This window comes from Triturus cristatus, chromosome 7, assembly GCF_964204655.1.
Source record: "Triturus cristatus chromosome 7, aTriCri1.1, whole genome shotgun sequence".
Classification (NCBI taxonomy): domain Eukaryota; kingdom Metazoa; phylum Chordata; class Amphibia; order Caudata; family Salamandridae; genus Triturus; species Triturus cristatus.
The window spans coordinates 1,088,501,130-1,088,519,692 of record NC_140590.1 but is presented as its reverse complement, the minus strand read 5'-3'; the positions used below and the strand labels follow the sequence as shown (position 1 = coordinate 1,088,519,692).

The 18,563-nt window shown below is 52.7% G+C and overlaps 1 protein-coding gene across 4 annotated transcripts in view; it reads left to right on the top strand.

Moving 5' to 3' along the window:
• LOC146811142 (uncharacterized) overlaps positions 1-18,563 on the top strand; it is a 442,239-nt gene that overhangs the window by 121,730 nt on the left and 301,946 nt on the right. The gene's annotated exons all lie outside the window — the stretch shown is intronic.

The window sequence follows — 18,563 nt, the reverse complement described above, 5'->3', positions numbered from 1 at the left end:
GGGCACTGCTGGAAGTGATGGGCACCCACCCCTCATATGTCTGGGCACTGCTGGGAGTCATAGGCACACACCCCTCATATGTCGGGGCACTGCTGGGAGTGATAGGCACACACCCCTCATGTGTCTAGGCACTGCTGGGTGGCCTCTGCACCCACCCCTCATATGTCTGGGCACTGCTGGGAGTGATAGGCACACACCCCTCATATGTCTGGGCACTGCTGGGAGGCCTCTGCACCCATCCCTCATATGTCTGGGCACTGCTGGGAGTGATAGGCACACACCCCTCATGTGTCTGGGCACGGCTGGGAGGCCTCTGCACCCACCCCTCATATGTCTGGGCACTGCTGGGAGTGATAGGCACCCACCCCTCATATGTTTGGGCACTGCTGGGAGTGATAGGCACCCACCCCTCATATGTCTGGGCACTGGTGGGAGTGATGGGCACACACCCCTATGTCTCTGTCAACTAAAGGCGTGGGTACGGTGCGTACCACAATTGTTATGGTGATGGGCCGCGTCCACATCCACTTCCGTTGTGGCGGGACGCAGGCCTTGGTCGACACGCCCCCGCCCCTCCAAAGTGACCAGGCCCTGGAGGTCAGGTATGTACAGGGCATGTATACTTTTTAACTTGGGTGGGGGTTATGTTTCCTGCCCCTGCCCCCCCCTTTGCCCCTGGGTGTTGTTCTGACCTTCTGTGTCAGTTCCTGTGCACCAGGTCGTAGGCTATGAGGGCCGGGATGACACGTAGGATGGGGTCCATGGTTGTCCGTCGCGTACAGGTGCTCCGTCTGCGCGTCGTCCTGATTTCCCCGGAGATTTTGCCTGCCGTAAAATATTAGCCGTGCGGAGTGACGTAGACACGAACCGTACTTGCTGGTTCGTAAAATGCTGCCTGACTCTGTCCGGACGTCACGTACGCGGTGTCCCGGATCAGAATTGTGGGTATATTTTAGCCGGTCGGTGTTTTTTACGATTCGTACGGAAATGGTATTTCTGTACGAATCGTACTTGCGGGTTTGTAAGGTGGTTTTCCCGGGTACAAGTCGGACGGAGATAACGCTCTGATTTACTGCCTGGTAATGTTAAATACAGAAATCTTTCAGTGTCTACATTATATATGCAATTTTCACAATGATGTTCCCATTTGTAATAAAGGCCAAAAATATTTTCTATTTCTACACCTTCATTTTCAAAAATGGTAAGCATATACATAAAAAATTCCTGAGCATCTTTTTGGATATTTTGTGTAAATTGTATAGAACCAGAACACACATCCAAAAGATTACGAACATCTGAAACAGATTGTATTTTACTTGCATCTGTTGTCAATTTTTCAAAAACAGAATGCAACAGAGAACAAAATCTTTGTTGCCGATTCTGCATAATTTGTTCATGCAAACCTTCAAGATAAAAAACAACATTGACCACTGCATTAGCATAGCACTTGACACCTGCACTATTCTCAAACTGATAACCAACAACATCTTCAACAGTGTCCAATTTCTTTTTACTTGCAATCACAACATTATCTTGTTCTATTCCCTTCTCAACACCTTCAGAACAGATACTCTCACACCTTCTTTTTCGACCAACCACACGACTTTCAAATACAGGATATTGACCTAAATTTGGAGCATAAACCCTTCTTAACCTATTATAATCTTTTACACAGTTTGCATCTGCAGTAACATTTGACTCATCAAAATCAATCAAAAACAAACCAGATAATGTTCTGACTCGCGACAAAGCAACTTATGCCATACCCTTTTTAAATACAGTAGATTCAATGCTCACCAATGCACTGTCTACACTTAATCCTTGAGATTTATGAAGAGTCACTGTATATGCCAGAGAAAATGGAAATTGTTTCCTACGGACATATAAATCTTTAACAAGCAAAAAACGAACTGAACAACGACCAATTTCTTTAACTTCTTCAATCTGATCAAATTTAATTTTTAAAAATTCAATTCCTTCTTTTTTCTGATAATTAACAAAATCTACCACTTTACTCTTTGCGCCATTAACTAACCCTTTTTCTACATCCAAATTTCGCCTTAAAATTACCCGACAGTTTACACACGCATTTAGTGTCTTTTCTAAACCAGCTGTTTTAGATATTTTTTTTTCTAAAGAATCCAGTTTTGTTTTCAACTTTCCCATCAAAAAAATAGTGATTCCTTTATGCTCTATTTTATTGAAGGCTTCAACTTTTATAATTTCTTCATTTTCCAGTTTCAATAGTTCTTCGTTGAATATGGAACACTCGCGCAGTGTTGGCATTAAACAGATCACTGATTTATTTTCAGCAATTTTCATGTACACTTTTGTAGGAACTACATTTTCATTTGGAAAGACATTGCAAAGTAATCAACTTTCCAAAGCCTGTTTGCCATGTTTTGTAAGAATTCCAATTCTTATATCTTGAAGAATACTTCTATATTCAGCATCATTTGCCTGTCGCATATTTGTTGTCAGTTCTTTGTATTCAAAATTAGTCCGAATGTCCACATTACCAACACTACCAAGAGACTTTTTGGTATCTTCATGTGCAAGTGTTTTAAATACCGGTTGTCCTTTTACCGGAGTCAGTTGCAATAGATCTCCAAAAACTATGATGTGTTTTCCTCCAAATAACACGTCATACTCTGTTTTAAGAATTTGTTGCATTCTTAAATGCACAAAGGCAAGCATCAAGTTTGAGACCATGCTCACCTTATCAATAATGAGAAGTTTCATTTTCTTCAAGACTCTTGAAACTTCACAACAAGCTTCTCCAGATAGCTTGTGGTATTCCAATTTGTTCTCATGTTCTACTGGTAGCATTAGTAAACGATGTAAAGTAATTCCTTTAATGTTATGTGCTGCCAGCCCAGTTGGAGCAGTGACAACACAAGACAAATGCAAATCAGTTGTTTTCTGCAGATAACTTGTAATTACTTTAATTAAGAAACTTTTTCCTGTTCCAGCTTGACCACTCACATACATTCGGATAGGTTGAAATGATGTACATGAGCACCCTTTCTTTTCATGAAGTAATCCATGGTCAATCTGCTCTTTCACTTGTTGATATATTTGTTTCTGTTCAACATTTAGTTGTTCTTCCAAGTTTCCTAACTGTATTACATCCTCTTGAGCTTGATACATTGCTGTTTCCACCTCATTCATGGCAGTTGCTGCTTCATTTTCAACAATTGGTTGTCCTAGTGGATCTTGACTCAGTGCAGCAGAACTTTGACTGTCTTGAGATCTGTCTCTAGCAATCTCAGCTGCAATTGCAGCTTCTTGATCAATTTCATTTTCACATAATTTGCAAAAGCACTGCATTGTATGCTATCTTTACAAGCATTAAATGAATCTTCATAGCTCTGAAAATCTCCAAGTAATTCCAGTTCTGAACGCCGTGGTGTGAACATTTGCAAAAGGGCTAAATAGTAAAATTCCCTTTTATCAGACGTGTCGCAACTCAGTTTACTGTGATTAATTAAATTTCCTTTCCTTTGTTTCACCAGACATCCTTCAGAACCAATAACTGCATATTTTCCATCATTCATGTTCTCTGTAGTATTCCGTTTAAAAGTGTAGTTTTGCAGCACTTCATAGAGACACATGTTCTCAAGATGATGACTTCTATTTGGGTAGTATGTTTCCAACATATTCGTTTTCAAAATATCTGTACTTTCTGGTTCTTTTTCTGCTAAATATTCAATTTCTTGAACAGATTTCAGTACCCGATTTCGCATTCCTGCAAGACCTAGACTCACCCAAATGACTCTTCTATTTTTGGAATATAGACTTGCAGATGGTAACCGATCTGAACATTCATATGCTCCAATTTCACGATGCGATAACATCTTCAAACTGAAACTGTATAATTTTTTACTTAGAGTCTTCTCGTGAGAAATCTCTTCCCACATTTTTTTCAATTCTGTCTTTTCTGATTTAGTAATGTAGGACGTTACAGATCGTGCTACAGCAATGGAATTGTCCGCAACATACTGAATATCCATGTTAGCATTCCACATGGATAAAATAACTAGATTGTAGTCATTTATGTATTTTGATTCTTCACTTCTTTTTAAGTTGTAGGTATTTTGCGGAGACGTTCTGGTGATGGTATGTCGCATAGCTGACATAAAACTGTTCACTGTTCCTTTGGATAATACAGGACGTGGAAATCCACAACGACATTTGGTATAGAACTTATCCTTTGACTTGTACTTTCGTCTCCAGTATTTTCCACATCGATGGCTTTGGAATCGTAAGACTTCTTGTTTTAAGTTTTTATGTTCTTTGCTATTGGGTACAGCACATTTGGCATAATCTTCAATGAACGACAAAACAGTTTCATGTGAATCTGTTCCAAATTTGGGGGTGACCTTGATCCATAACAACATATGTATATGAGGAGCACCTCTTGCTTGATACTCCTTTCTCCAAAATAAATCCACAACTTCTCCAAGAGGAGGATTCTTTTTATTGCTTTTTATATCGGGAGCTGGCATTGCTTTTCCACATGGGGAGCTACTGACATGCAACTCCCCGTTTGGAAAAGCAATATCGTTTGGATTTTGAAAGAGAGAGCAGGTTTCTCTGCTCTCTCTTTCAAAATCCTAACAAAGTTTGCTATCGGAGGGCGAGAGACTCCCGCCCTCTCATAGCAAACAAGAGTCTCCTGGGGGTGGGCACCCCAGGACACTGTAGGAGCCGGCCCTGGGGGGTGGCAGTCCCCAAGGCCCTTGAAGGCTTCAGGAGGGTTTTTTTTTTTGGCCGGATCCGCACACCCTGTGCGCATTTCGCCGATTGCAACACTAGAGGGTCAGAGTATTTCTACCCTGCCCCTTTACATGTTTTAAACACTTATTCCCCTTACTTCTTCAGCCTCGCTTCTACCGAGACACAAAATGGCTGCCAACAGTTCCTGGTTTCGACTGTAGACAGACACTCGACAGCCAATTAGCATTCGGTTCGGGGAGGGTGCGCTTAGGGTGCGCAGATCCTCCGAGGCCATAATTTTCTGAGTCTAATTTTCTCAGGAACTACTCAACAGATTTACACCATGTATGCAAAAGGCACGAGTCTGAACTGAGGACTACCTCTTTGCCAAATTTGGTGTAATTCCGTTTAGCAGTTCGGGCTGTAGCTGCGTCAACAGGTCCTATGGGAACATGAATGGGGAAAACGCGTTTTGGGACCTCCTTTTTTTCTTGGCCCCCGCTTGACGAATCACCACGAAACTTTCAGGATAGGAGCGGACCGGAGCTGGCCAAAAGTTTGGAAAATTTCATGAAGATTCGACAACCGGCGCCAGACTTATTGGGAATAGAATGTTGTGGATTTCCTATGGAAAATAGGTCCTAACTCTAACTACCTACTGGCGACCGCCAGTAGGTAATATATATATATAACCTACGGCCAGTTGCCAGTAAGTATTTATAGTTAGGATTTACTTTCCATAGGAAAAGCATTTGATGTGCCAATATCTTTGGCACAGTTTGACGAATCTTCGCAAAATGTTTAAAACAAATGGGACGCTCAGGTTAGGTCCTGTCTTGAAAGTTTCGGTATGATTCGTCAAGCAGGGGCAGAGAAAAAAGAATGTTACAAAACTTCATGTTAATGTCCATATGACATCTTTGTCGCAGCTACAGCCCAAACTGCTGGACGTAATTACACCAAATTTGGCAGAAAGGTAGCTTTTGGTCCAGAGTGCACTCTTTTTTGTTAAATGGTGTAAATCAGTTTTAAAATTCCTGAGAAATTCATATATTTAGAAATATTAATATCTGGTGTCTGCGGTGGATCAGCGAACCCTCCCAATCTTGAGCTTGACTCTGATTGGCTGCCAACAGTTCTAACCAGTTAGTGTTGGCAGCCACTTTGTGACTCAGTTGAACCAGGGACCGCCACCTCGCTGGGGCATTTTATTAATAAAAGGTTTGAGGGGTGCCCTGCTCCCCCCACACTGCCCCAGGGACTGCCACCTCCCCAGGGCTCTAATCTTTAAATACAGGTGGGCCTCGGGCTGCCCCGCACCCCACGGTACTGCCACCGCCCTGGGGCATTTCTAAAAATAAGAGTCATTGGGGCTCCTGCCTGCCCCCACACTGCAAGGGGGACCGTCACTTCCCCGGAGCAGTCCTGCCCTACCATAGCAAACTTCTGATTTGCTTCATGGAAGCGAGAGCAAGAAAACTGTTTTCACTTCCATGAATTGAAGCAGAATTGCTTTTGGGCAAAGGGAGCTTCATGGTTGCAGATCCCTCTGCCCAAAAGCAATGCCAGCTCCCGCAGGAGGCCGGGAGCTGGCAGGGACCACAGGGCATTGGTGCTCCCATCGCAGTCCCCAATGTCATGGTAATGATCCGGGAGATGGGGTCCCTGAGGCAAAAAATGACCGGGAGGAGGGCCACTCATCACCCTTCCCTTGATTTAAAAAAATATAGAATGGCTGGGCCCCGGGCGATGGCCTGGGGAGGGAGGCCAAATGGCCCCTCTCATTTAGAAAAAAAATAAAATATCTAGCCCCTGTGGATGTAATCAGCCTCAAGGAGGAGGCCTCACGCCCCTCCATTTTCAATTTTTATTAAAGATGGCTCAGGCTCCAGGGGATGGGGTTCCTGGGGCCCAAAAGGGTGAAGGGAAGGTGGGCCACACAGCTCTCCTTCCTAAAATAAAAAAAAGGAAAACAGCATCTCACCGGAGATCCCACTCCTCCCAGCACCACTCTGCGAACACACCTCCTGGCGTGCTCTGGGTTGGGAAATGAAGTCCCCTTCACTGGTGAAGGTCCTTAGGGGCCAACTAGCCCACCAGGCACCTCCAATAAGCCCCACACAGTGGGAGTTCTGAGAGGTGGTCCAAAGTCACGCCCCTTTTTACAACACTCTGAAAACCCGCATCTTGGCCTACTGGTGGTGGGGCGATGAGGTCAGCTTGTATCCTGAGGACCTCAGGACATAAGTGGACTTCGTCCCCAAATAGCAGTGCGCCAGGAGGCATTTTTTCAGAGTGGTGTAAAAAGGGGTTGTGGCTTCTGACCACTCTCAGCAATCCAGCTGTGTGGGGCTTACTAAAGGTAACAGGAGGGCTAGTTGGGTTCCAGGGACCCTCAGGAGGAAAGGGGACTACATCCCCCAACCAAGAGCACATTGAGAGGTGCATTTGCAGAGTGGTGTAGAAAGGGGGTCTGGCTGTGTCCACTGTGTGGGGCTTACTGGATGTGTCAGGTAAGCTAGGTGGCCCCTATGGACCTCCAGCATCGAAGGGGACTTTAATCCCCATCACAAATTGCACCAGGGAGCGCATTTGCAGAGTGATAGGCAAAGGGGTTGTGGCCTGCTATGAGAACTTAGCAATCCTGCTGTGTGGGACTTACTGGAGGTAATAGGAGTGGCAGATGCCCCTCAAGGATATTCTTGAGGGTGAAACTACCCATACTGTTACCTCTAGTGGGTCCCACACAGTTGGATTGGATGAGGTCTTCAGCTGCCACGTCCCCCGTTCTCCACAACTCTGCAAACGTACCTCATGGCAACACTATTAGTTGGGGGATAAAGTCTACTTTACTCCTAAGGGACTATGGGGGCCAAGAAGCCCTCCTGGTACCCCCTGTAACTCCTGCGCAACAGAATTCCTGAGCACTGGTTAGAGCCCAGCCCCCTTTCTCCACCACTCTACAAGCGCGACTACTTGCTAAAGAAGCATTTGCAATGTATTAGGTCTTACATTTGGAAGAGTTAGAACTATTGGCACTGTAAATGTAAACGTGTTTTACTAATATATTTGGGAGTGGAGTGGATGTCCATTGTGTGTAGTGGAATTATGTGGTATGTTGTGCAGTGACATTATGTGGATAGAAAGTATGTGGTATTTAGTGTACAGGAATTCTGTAGAGTGGGATTATGTGTTATGGGAAATAATTATGTGGTATGGTAGTCTGTGTTGTGGAGTGGTAACCTCAGGTTTAGTCTTCCTCAATTCTATTGAAGCTAATCTATAAACTCAATGAGACAAAAAATGAAGGAACCACTGAGGAGCACTTCTGGACCTAGTCAGAGGTATGAGCAGGGCCATAGAATTATACAACTGTTTGGCTACACTTTTTTTGCATAATTATACATTTTCTGCAGTTGCCAGATAATCAATTGTCTGCTGCATAATCTGCAGATTCGAACAAAAAAAACTTGTTTGTAGCTCAAACGTCTCAAACCTTACCAAAAATGCAGTGACAAGTGTCTTTTAAACTTCTCCTGCCTCTTTCTGCACCCCTCTTGCCTCTTTCCGTAATTCTCTTGCTTCTTTCTGTACCTCCCTTGCTTCTTTCTGTACCCACTTGCCTCTTTCTGTACTCCTCTTCCCTCCTTCTAGACCTCTCTTGCCTCTTTCTGCAGTTCTTTTGCTTTTTTTCTGAATTTATCTTGCTTCTTTCTGCCCCTTTCTTCCCCTATCCATGTATTTCTTCCTCTGTCTGCACATTTCTTCCTCTTTTTTTGCACCTTTCTTCCTCTTTCTACAGTTCTTTTGCCTCTTTGGTCACATCACTGGCGACCTCTGACCCTGTTTACCAGGCAGGTCCCTCCCCTCACCACCACGCAGCCCCCTGTATGACCACTGACCACTGCTGCATTGTGTCTGCCTGCGTTAGAGTGACTGTGCCCTCCTTCTCTTCTGTACCCACGAGTGAGTGATTCTCCCCCACTGTACCTGTGTATTTTGCTGCCTTGATTGTTCCCCTCTCCTTTGGTGCCCAGATTGTGTCCCTTTTTTCTTCTGTCATTCCCCGCGTCTCCCCCTCACCGCCCGTTTCCCGCCGCTGCGTCCCATAGCCCTGCCCCCTCACACCCTTTTGGCCGCCGCGTCCCGTAGCTCCGCCCCCTCGCATCCTATTGGCCGCCCCGCTCCCACCTCCCAGCTGCTCCTCCCTCCCTCTCCCACTCATATGGAGGCCGCGCGCAGCGGGCGCGCCGCTGGGGAGCCGAAGGCGCGTCTAAGTCAAGCCCGTCTGCGCCTGACCGCGCCTGGCCCGCGCCCAGCGCCAGACCCCCTGGCCCCTGCAGATGCCAGCCCACCCGCAAGACCTACAACGCCGCCACTCTCATCGCACTCAACACCGGCCGGAGCCCCGGCTGCTGCAGCGCCACCCCAAGACGCACCCACGGACCCTTCACCTGCCAATCCTGCAAGTTCTCCTGCATCCGGACCCGTACCGCACCCGCCAAGCCAAGCACCAACAGCAACCACCTGAAGCACCTGAAGTGCATCCTGCTCAACACCCGCTCCGTCCACAGGCACGCAGTGGAACTCTGGAACCTGCTCGACGCCACATGCCCAGACGTCGCCTTCCTCACGGAAACCTGGATGAACGCCTCCTCAGCACCCGACATCGCCATCGCCATCCCGGACGGATACAAGATCACCCGGAGGGACCGCGCCAACCAGAATGGAGGAGGCATCGCCATCGTCCACAAGAACACCATCCGCATCACGACCAACTCCGAAGACACCCTCACAGCCGCCGAACACCTGCACTTCCAGATCCACACCGACCCCAAGACCACCCTCAGAGGCACCCTCATCTACAGACCCCCGGGACCTCGCACACAATTCAGCGAAGACATCGCCGACTTCATCAGCCCGCACGCCCTCCCCTCCGCTGATTACATCCTCCTCGGGGACCTCAACTTCCACCTGGAGAACAACAACGACCGCAACACCACCACCCTGCTGGACAACCTCGCCAACCTCGGACTCAAGCAACTGGTGACCACCCCCACCCACTACGCCGGCCACACGCTCGACCCCGTCTTCTCCTCCAGCAAGGACATCACCTTCAGGTACGCCACCAGACTCCACTGGACAGACCACAGATGCGTCCACTTCAGCTTCAGAAGGACCACGACTCACCACCACCCGCAACTGGTCCCCTGCAGAAGCTGGAACAAGATCACTGCTGACCAGCTCACCACATCCCTGAGCCAGAACCCCCCCACCAGATCAGCGAACCCCAACCAAGCCGCCAACAACCTCACGTAATGGATCAGCAACTGCGCAGACGACCTCGCTCCACTGAAGACCCCCCCCCGCCAGACCCGGCACCAAGAAAGCATCTTGGTTTACCGACGAACTTAAGAGCTCCAAGAAGAACTGCCGGGCCCTCGAGAAATCCTGGCGCAGAGACCCAACTACAGACAACATGACCACCCTCAAGCTTGCCATTCGAAGACATCACCAGCTGATCCACGCCACCAAGAAATCCGCATTCAAGGAATGACTGGACAACAACGCCCGCAACAGCAAGGAACTCTTCAACATCGTCAAAGAGCTCTCGAACCCCAGCGCCGGAAACAACGACATCACGCCCTCGCAAGACCTCTGCAACTCGCTTGCCTCGTTCTTCCACAGCAAGATCGCAGACATACACAACAGTTTCAGCACACAGCCAATGCACCCTATGACCGGAACAACACCCCCCACCACCACACTCCGCACCTGGACCCCAGTCAACACCGAAGACACCATCCGCACGATGAACCCCATCCACTCAGGATCTCCAACCGACCCCTGCCCTCACCACGTCTTCAACAAGGCCGACTCCGTCATCGCACCCCACCTGCGGGACATCATCAAAACCTCCTTCGACACCGCCACCTTCCCAGAGAGCTGGAAGCATGCCGAACTCAGCGCCCTACTGAAGAAACCATCAGCTGACCCCACCAACCTCAAAAACTACCGCCCCATCTCGCTCCTTCCTTTTCCGGCCAAAGTCATCGAGAAAACCGTCAACAGACAACTGGCCGCCTTCCTCGAGACGAACAGATCCCTCGACCACTCGCAGTCCGGCTTCCAGGCCAACCACAGCACCGAGACCACCCTCATCGCAGCCACCGACGACATCCGAGCTTTGCTCGACAACGGGGAAACAACGGCCCTCATCCTCCTGGACCTCTCCACGGCGTTCGACACGGTCTGCCACCGCACCCTAGTGCAGCGCCTGGAATGGATCATCTCCTTCCTCGCCGGAAGAACACGGAGAGTCCGCCTACCCCCGTTCAGATCCGAGGCCACCAAAGTCATCTGCGGCGTACCACAAGGATCATCACTCAGCCCCACCCTCTTCAACGTCTACATGAGCCCCCTCGCAGCCATCGCACGCCAACACAACCTCAACATCATCTCCTACGCCAACGACACCCAGCTGATCCTCTCCCTCACCAACGACCCCACCACCGCCAGAACCAACCTACACGAAGCGATGAAAGACGTAGCCGAGTGGATGACGAACAGCCGCCTGAAACTGAACTCAGATAAGACGGAAGTCTTCATCCTGGGATCATCACCCTCCGCCTGGGACGACTCCTGGTGGCCCCCTGCCCTTGGCAGCGCATCCAAACCAACAGACCACGCACGCAACCTGGGCTTCGTCCTGGACTCCTCCCTCTCCATGACCAGACAAGTCAACGCCGTCTCCGCATCATGCTTCAACATCCTATGCATGCTACATAAGATCTTCCGGTGGATCTCCACCGAAACCAGGAAGACGGTCACCCAGGCCCTCGTCACCAGCCGACTGGACTACGGCAACTCCCTCTACGCCGGAACCACAGCCAAACTCCAGAAACGACTCCAGCGCATCCAGAACGCCTCAGCACGCCTCATCCTGGACATTCCCCGACACAGCCACATCTCCGTACACCTGAGAAACCTGCACTGGCTCCCCGTCAGCAAGAGAATCACGTTCCGACTCCTCACCCATGCACACAAAGCTCTCCACAACCAAGGCCCAAGATACCTCAATGACCGCTTGACCTTCTACACTCCCACCCGCCAGCTTCGATCAACCAGCCACACCCTCGCTGCCGTCCCCCGCATCCGAAGAGCCACATCAGGAGGAAGATCCTTCTCCTACCTGGCTGCCAAGACGTGGAACTCCCTCCCCATCCACCTCCGCCTGACCCAAGACCACCTCTCCTTCAGGAAGCAACTCAAGACCTGGCTGTTCAAGCAGTAGCGGACCCCCCTCCCCAAAGCGCCTTGAGACCCTCCGGGTGAGTAGCGCGCTATACAAATGCTTGATTGATTGATTGATTGATTCTTTCTGCACCTCTCTTGTGTCTTTCAGCACCTCTCTTGGCTCTTCCTGTACCTCGCTTGACTCTTTCTGCACATCTTCTCCATCTTTCTGCACTTCTCTTTCCTGTTTCTACAACTCGCATGCCTCTTTCTGCAGTTCTCATCCCTCCTTCCGGACCTCTGTTGCTTCCTTCAGCACTTCTCTTGCCTCTTTCTGCACCCCTCTTGCATGTTTCTGTACCTCTCTTGCCTCTTTCTGTACCTCACTTGCCTCTTTCTGTACCTCATTTGCTTTTTCCTGCACATCACTTGCTTCTTTCTGCACCTCTCTTGTGTCTTTTAGCACCTCTCTTGGCTCTTCCTGTACCTCGCTTGCCTCTTTCTGCACATCTCCTCTCTGTTAGAAAGGGTAGACGGACCGGGAGGGTCGGCCGGGGTCAGGAGGAGAGGTCTCCGGGGAGAGCCGTCTCCAGCGATCGTACAGACAAGTAACTTCCCCCCCACAGACAGATACCACACACGGATAAGGTTCAGTGTTCTTTATAAGCACTTCTTAAGGTACGGTTGAATGGTACAAGGAGGTCTGGACTCAGGGGTCCCCTCGGTTCAAGTCTCTCAAAGCAGGGTAAGGGGTAGCGGGACAGTCTGTTTACCAGTCAGGTAGTTCGGATGAGATGATGACTAGCTCACAATCCTCGAGCTTGGTGGTTTAGTTGGTACGGGCCGCGGCAGCGCCAGCAGGTCCCGGTCGAGATGGTCGGTACACGGTCCGCGGCAGCGCCAGCAGGTCCCGGTGAGGATGGTCGTTACAACGGGCCGCGGCAGCGCCAGCAGGTCCCGACGAGGAAGGATGTTGCAGAAGGCCGCGGCAGCGCCAGCAGGCAGGACGATGGTTCACAAGAGCGGGCTACGGCAGCGCCAGTAGTCCGTCAAGGCTGAGTTCTCTCGGTGTCTCTCGACTCCAGGATACAACTGCCTTCCTGCTCCGGAGTTGCCCCAGTTATAGGGCAGGCGCCCTTTGATGTCCGGACCCTCGCACTTGGAGGTCGGAGGGCCCGGGATGAAGGTGTCCAGACACCCAGCAGGGGGTGGAGCCAGCGCCTGGGGGAGCTGGAGGCGATCGGCACCTGGCGGGGGAAGAGCTCTTGACACTTCGTCCTCCCATTGACCTGCCAAGTGGTCCGCTCACCTCCTGGGTGGATGGTGATGCCGGGATGTCGGGGCCGGCCAGGCCCGGGGTTAGGGTCGGGGCGAGGCCACGCGGCCTCGTGGTGCAGGGCCCAAGATGGCGGCTTGAACCGGCCGGGGGAGCCGGTGGGGCTGGGCCCCGTGATGAGTAGAGGTCCGAGGGCAGAAGATCCGTCGGGAGACGGGGTACAGGTGCTTTTCGTGGGTTATGCCTGGTGGGCCGGAGCTCGGGCCCTGTCGTGCGGGGAGGGAGCAAGCCCTTCGTGTGGCCTGTCCAACATGCGTCCCCCCCAGCTGAAGGCGGGGAGAGTCACCCATCTCCTTGGGGACTCTCTTCGTCGAGGCGGAAAAAGCGGGACAGGCCATCCGCGTTGGCGTGGTCTTGGCCTGGTCGGTGCTCCACAGTGAAGTCCATTCCCTGCAGGGAAATGGACCAGCGCAAGAGTTTTGGGTTCTCCCCCCGCATCTGCATCAGCCACTGCAGGGGTCGATGGTCGGTTTGTACCCGGAAGTGGGTACCGAAGAGATAGGGCCGGAGCTTTTTGAGGGCCCACACCACTGCGAAGGCCTCCCTCTCGATGGTGCTCCAGCGCTGTTCTCGGGCCAGGAGACGTCGACTGATGAAGGCCACCGGCTGGTCATGACCTTCGGGGTTTAACTGAGAAAGGACGGCTCCGATGCCGTGGTCGGAGGCGTCGGTCTGTACCACGAATTCCCGACTGTAATCGGGGGCCTGGAGCACAGGGGCGGTGCACAGGGCGGCCTTCAGCTTCTCGAAGGCCGCTTGACAATCGGGGGTCCAGTTAATCCGCTTCGGTTGGTTCTTGGACGTGAGACCCGTGAGGGGCCCCACGATGCTGCCGTAGTCCTTCACGAACCGCCGGTAGTAGCCGGTGAGCCCCAAGAAGGCTCGGACCTCGGTCTGGGTGATGGGGGGCTGCCAGGACTGGATGGCAGCAATCTTAAGTTGTAGCGGGGCCACCAGCCCGCTTCCCACTTGGTGCCCAAGGTAGGTCACAGACCCTTGGCCAATTTGGCACTTGCCGGCCTTAATTGTGAGGCCGGCCCGCTGGAGGGCCTGTAGGACCTCACGGAGGTGGTCGGGCCAGTGGCGGCTGTATACAGCGATATCGTCCAGGTAGGCAGCGCTGAATTCTTCGAGCCCCGCCAAGACCTGGTTCACGAGGCGTTGAAACGTGGCGGGGGCATTCTTCATGCCGAAGGGCATGACCTTGAATTGGTAGTGGCCATCGGGGGTAGAGAAGGCTGACCGTTCCTGAGCCCTGGGTGTGAGGCCGATCTGCCAGTAGCCCGCTGTTAGGTCGAAGATACTGAGGTAGCGGGCGGCCCCCAGCCGGTCGATCAGCTCGTCTGCTCGGGGGATCGGATGAGCGTCGGTCCGGGTGACAGCGTTCAAGCCCCGGTAGTCGACGCAGAATCTCAGTTCAGGTGCGGTGCCGGGGGCAGCGGCTTTGGGAACCAATACAACCGGACTGGCCCAGGGACTGTCCGAGGGCTCGATGACCCCGATTGTGAGCATCTTGGCCACTTCCTCCTGTATGCAGGCCCGTACCCGATCTGGTACGCGGTAGGCCCGGTGTCGGACAGGGGGACTGTCCCCGGTGTCCACGTCGTGCAAACACCAAGGGGTGACCCCGGGGGTGAGGGAGAACAGGGTAGCGAACTGCAGCAGGAGGTTCCGGCAGCCCTGGCGTTGCTCCGAAGTGAGGGCGTCAGAGAGCCGGACCCCGTCCACGGAGCCGTCATTCTCCTGAGTCTTCAGAAGATCCGGGAGGGGTTCGGAGTCTTCCTCTGCCCCACTGTCCGTAGCCATCAGGAGGCTGAGTTCTGAGCGCACAAAGTGTGGTTTGAGTCGGTTGGTGTGGAGGACCCGAAGGGGGTTCCGGGCGGTCCCCAGGTCGATGAGGTAAGTGACGGGGCTTTTGCGCTCGACCACTTTGAAGGGCCCCGTCCACTTATCTTGCAAGGCACATGGTTCGGTGGGGGACATCACCCACACTTGTTGTCCAGGCTCGAACTCAACGGAGGAGGCATTGTGATCATACCACCTCTTCATGTCCTCCTGGCTGGCCTCGAGGTTCGCCTTGGCCATCTCTCTGAAGCGCCGGGTCTGATTGCATAGGGCCAGGAGGTATTTGAAGACGTCTGGAGTGGTCTTTAGGGGGGCCATCTCCCAACCTTCTTTTACTAGGCTGAGGGGCCCTCGCACAGGGTGCCCATACAGGAGTTCGAAAGGGCTAAAACCGAGGGACTTCTGGGGAACTTCTCGGTAGGCGAAGAGGAGGCACGGGAGTAGTACATCCCACTGGCGACGGAGGGGCTCTTCCAATCCCCCAATCATCCCCTTGAGAGTGCGGTTAAAACGCTCCACTAGTCCGTTCCCTTGGGGGTGATAGGGGGTCGTGAATCTGTAGGTGACCCCGCATTGTTGCCAGAGGGACTTCATGTATTTGGATATAAAGTTCGTGCCTCGGTCGCTGACGACTTCTCGGGGGAAGCCTACCCGGGAGAAGATCCCCATTAGGGCCCGGCCAACCACCGGAGCTGTCACGGTCCGTAGGGGCACCGCCTCGGGGTAGCGGGTGGCATGGTCCACCAGTACTAAGATGAACCTGTGTCCTTGGGCCGTGCGGGGGTCCAGAGGCCCCACAATGTCTATCCCCACCCTCTCGAACGGGGTGGTGACCACAGGGAAGGGTTGCAGAGGGGCTTTCAGCTTCCGACCACTCTTCCCGCTGGCTTGGCATGTGGGGCAAGATCGGCAGTGGTTCAGGACGTCGTTCCTCATTTTCGGCCAGAAAAAGTGGGTCACTAGGCGGCTGTACGTTTTGTCCTGGCCCAGGTGTCCAGCCAGGGGGACATCGTGGGCCAGGTTGAGCAGAAAGTCTCTGAAGCGGAGAGGTACCACCAGTACTCGACCGGCCCCCAGCTCGGCGATTCTTTGCTCACTGTATAGCAGGTCGTTATCCCAGTAGACCCAGTGAGTTCCGGTGGAGTCCCCTGCGTTCTGGGCGCTGGCTTGTTGGCGGAGTCCCTCGAGGGAGGGACAGGTCTTTTGTTCCTGGCGGAACTGTTCTTGGGTGGGCCCCCCTGCTTGACGCCACTGAGCTAGGTCAGGAAGGTCCTGGGGTTGCGCGTCCCCTTCGGTCGTCGGGTCTGGGAGGCTGGCCTCGTCGTTGTCTTCTACTGGTGCGACCGGGGGCGGAGGTGCTGGCCATTCCGGTTCTTCTGATCGGGGGACGGCACGGGCGGCCATGGACCGGGTGGTTATGCAGGCCCAGTCCGGGAGGCCCAGCATCCCCAGGTGCTCTCTTCTCTCAACGGTGGCCCACGGGGAACTCTCGAGGTCATTCCCCAGGAGGCAGTCCACGGGGGCATCGTCCCGGACCGTCACCTTCAACAGGCCGGAGACCCCTCCCCATTCAAATGGGACGCAGGCCATTTGACACATGCTCTCAGAGTTGTCTGCCGAGCGGACGGGGCAGAGAATGTTCGGCAGGATCTGCTCGGGCTTCACCAGGTGACAGCGGACGGCCGTCACACTGGCGCCTGTGTCACGCAAGGCCTCGGCTCGCTGTCCATTAATGGTCACCCACTGACCGTATTTCCTGGTGTTAGTGGGTAGGGGAGCCCGTGGGACCATGTCTCTTCCCCCTAAGCACGCCAGGACCATGGCGGCCGGTTCCCACTCTTGCTGGGCCGGCTCATACTCTTCTGGTTCCTCCGATAATCGCTCTTCCCCCAGGGCGGCGGCAGCTACCTGGCGGGGCTTGGGTGTTTGGTTCTGCGGGCAGCTCGGGTCATTGCCGTAGTGGCCGACTCGCTGGCATCGGTGGCACGTGACGTTGGCTCGGAACCCAGGACGCCACGGGGGGTTGCCCCGGCCGGCTGGAGGCGGGGTGCTGGCCACGGGTGTTGCTGGCAAGGCGTCTCTCCCTCGCCCCTGGCCCCCTCCTCCTCCCCGAGGACGGTGCTGGCCTTGGTTGCTTCTGTTCTGTTCGTGTGGCCCCCTCCGGCCCACTCGGGTGCTTTCCCATCGGTCAGCTTCGGCGGCGAGCTGCCGGGGGTCAGTCAGCTTACTGTCGAGGAGGTGCTGCCTGAGCTCGACGAAACAGTTGTTCGACAGGTGCTCCCATACCATAAGGTTAAAGAGTTGTTCGTAGGTGGTGACATGGCTCCCCTTGATCCAACCCTCGAAGGCACGGCTGAAATTGTTCACGTATTCTACCCAAGTTGTACCTGGGATCCGGGTGCAATCTCTGAACCTCTGGCGGTACATCTCGGGTGTGAGGCCGTAGCGGGTGAGGAGGGCAGCCTTCATGTGGTCGTAGGACGACATTTGGGGATCTGGGAGCTGCAGTAGGGCATCGCGTCCCTCGTTGACAAACCTCCCCCAAAGTCCGGCTCCCCAATCACTCCGGTCGATCCGGTGGGAGGTCATGGCGATCTCGTAGGCTTTAAACCACTGTTGTATGTCGTCTTCTCGGACATACTCGCGGACAACATCCTTGGGGATGTGGACTTTTTTCTCGATTGGCCCCGGGGTGTGTGGTCGCTCAGGCACCCCCAGTTCTTTATTCTGTTTCCGAAGTTCTATCTCCGCTAGTTGGCGCTCGTGCTCGAGCGTTATTTTTTTCTCCTCCAGCTCTCTCTGTCTCTGCTTCTCTTCTCGTTCTTCTCGGAGCCGCATATGCTCGAGGTTGAGTTTCTGTTCAGCTAACTTGAGTTCCCCATCCATCTTGAGTCGTGCCATTTCCAACTCGTGCAATCTGGTTCTTTCTCTTTCTCGGATCTCCTCCTGCGAGAGGCCCGTTCCCCGCTCCTCGGGAGCCGTGGCGTTCCCCTCTGGTGTGATGCTGCTTTGGTCGGAGGGTCCGGCGACCCCAGTTTCTGTCCACGATTCTAGGGCGTGCTTTAGATCATCCTTGGTACTCAGGCCAGTGGTAGCAATGCCAAGTTCTATGCAGAATTGTCTCAGTTCGCGGTGGTTGTATTCTTCTAACTTATCCATTTGGAATTTCTCGGTGGAGCTGCTATCTTTGGCTGACATCGTGTTTTTGTCGTGGGGTGCGCTACTCTCTGTACGATTACGCGTTGATTCGGATCGCGCCGCTGGCCACCAATGTTAGAAAGGGTAGACGGACCGGGAGGGTCGGCCGGGGTCAGGAGGAGAGGTCTCCGGGGAGAGCCGTCTCCAGCGATCGTACAGACAAGTAACTTCCCCCCCACAGACAGATACCACACACGGATAAGGTTCAGTGTTCTTTATAAGCACTTCT